We start from the raw sequence: 2586 nt of genomic DNA on the forward strand, positions 1-2586 counted from the left end.
TCGTGTTGACAAATGGTGGGGAAACAGGAAGGAACTGGCTACTGTTCGCACCATCTGTAGCCATGTACAGAACATGATCAAGGGTGTTACACTGGTAAGAAAATTGATTAGACTTTATTTTGAAAGGTTGTACTTGGCTGTACTTTAGTAATATGTAATAAATACCTGCTTTGGAGAATGAACTGTACATGTGATTTTGATGAGATACTTGATCTGTGTTAACTTGTAGAGCTGTTAGGACATACCTCTGGGTTCTTAGGATTAAGTAGTAAGTGGAAGTGACATTTCTAAAAATGTTTATCAACATATGTAAAATAGTCTTTTGTTACTTGTTAATATGGTTTAGACATCAGGCAGCCCCTGTACTGGAAATAATGGTCTTTGCCTTTAATGTTTGCTATCTTTTAAACCTTAGCCCTTCTGCAATGTGCCTAACAGTAATGGCAGTCTTGTATTCCATTTTAAGTTTGTCAGCTCTTAACTTCCTCTGCTGCCCTTGCTTTCTGGGAGAAAGATGGCAGTCTCCTCCTGTGATTAACTGCTGAAAACCACTGGAGGGTCAGCTATGGTTGGTTCTGACTATGTTACACAACAAACACTCTTATCTAGGGAGCTCTGATGGCATAGTCTCAATAGTCTGTAGGAGGTTGCACTGCTAACCTAAAGGAAGCACATCTATGACACTTCGAATCCACCAGCAGCTCCTGGTGAGAGAGGGCAGTAATCTCTTGTGCAATTTACAGTCTCAGAAATGCAGTGGTGGGCTAATAGTTCTGACTTGATGGCAGTGAGACTGTTGATCACAGAGGGCAGGGTGCCTATCTTCATTTTGGTGTCTTCCCTCCCATTCCAAAGAAAGGGGACCTAACAGAGTACAGAAATTACCGAATAATATCATTACTATCACATGAAAGCAAGGTTCATTAACAGAACTGCCAGAAGTGCAGGCTGGGTTTAGAAGATGCTAGGGCTATGACAGCTAATGTTAGGTGGATCTTGGCTGCAAGCAGAGAGTACCAGAGGAATTTGTGTTTTATTGACTATGCAAAGGCATTTGACTGTGTGGATTACAACAAATTGTAGCTAACTCTGAGAATGGGAATCCCAGAACACTTGATCATGCTTATGCGAAACCTATACTTGGAAAAGGAAGCAGTCATCAGAACAGAGCAAGGAGAGCAAGGTCCTATCTCCGTACCTCTTTCAACCTATATTCAGAACAGATTATCCAGGAGATGGCTCTGTGAGGAAAATTGTGGCATCAGGTTCGTTCATCAACAGTCTGCATTTTGCAAATGACACAGCCCTGCCTGCTGAAACTGAGGAGGACCTGAAGCACAAGCTGCAGAAGGTCAAGGACTGCAGCCTTCAATGTGGATTGAAGCTCCACATTAAGAAAACAAAGATTGTCACCACTGGGCCGATTGGCAGCATCATGTTAGATGATGAAGAGATTGAGTCTGTTGACAGCTGTAATTTGCTTGGCTGCACAATCAACACCCGTGGTACTAGCAGCCAGGAAATCAAGAGACGAATTGCATTGGGAATTCAGCTGTCAGCTGTCGGGGACCTCTCCAGAGTAGTGAAGAGCAGTTAATGTCCTTCACACTAACGTGTGCCTGATCCAGGCTGTAGTCTTTGCAATTACTTGCTATGCGTCAGAGAACTGGATAGTGACTAGGGATGATAGAAAGAATTGATACTTTTGAGCTGTGGTGTTGGAGAAGAATATTAAATATACCATGGGCTGCTACAGAACACAGGTTCATCCTAAAAGGTGAAGCCAGCCTGCTCCTTGGAGGCAAGGATTACTTTGGACATGTTCTTGCAAGGAGGGACCAGTCCTTGGAGAAGGACATCATGCTTGGAACAGTAGAGAGGGACAGCACAGAAGAGGAAGACCCTCCATGAGCTGGATTGATTTAGTGACTCGGGTGATGGTTGTGGGTGTGTCAAGAGACGATAAGAATGGCAGGGTATAGGACATAGGGTATAGCAGGTACATAGGGTTGCTGAGTCGCAGGTGACTCAAAACAACCTAATTATGCAAATGTTAATCTAATGCCAAAGATAAGAAGGTAGTATTTCTGCCTCAGCAACACTCCATTTGGCTATAATCTTTATAGGGGGAGACTTGTTCTCCATGCATTACCTCAGGGAGCTCTGGTGACTTAGCAGTAAGGAATTATACTGCCAGTAGTTTGAAAATCTACCAGCTGCTCCATGAGGAAAAGATGGACATTTTCCTTCTGAGCTCTTCCTCTGAAAAATCTGCTGGAGGGTCACCTGTGGGTCAAACTCCCAACTTGACAGTACACAGCTACAACTGTTAACCTGTCTCCCATACCACCAGAGCTCTTTGTATTGAGACTCTGAAAACTCATTCTTCTGCAGATTTCCACAGGCTGTAGATTGAAACTATAATTTGTTCTTTAGCCAGTACCTCACAGGAACTTTATAAGGAACCCAAAGGGAGTGTTCCTGGTAACCCAAATGTCAGTACAGTGGTTCAGTTACACCAGTTGCTGCTCTTCTGAGAGGTTTTTGATGATGTGTTTTTTCTTTTTGGGGGGTGGGGTTGCCTCT

The sequence above is a fragment of the Elephantulus edwardii genome, unplaced genomic scaffold (genome assembly GCF_000299155.1).
Source record: "Elephantulus edwardii isolate Elephantulus edwardi_28Jun2011 unplaced genomic scaffold, EleEdw1.0 scaffold00167, whole genome shotgun sequence".
In the NCBI taxonomy this organism is placed as follows: Eukaryota; Metazoa; Chordata; class Mammalia; order Macroscelidea; family Macroscelididae; genus Elephantulus; species Elephantulus edwardii.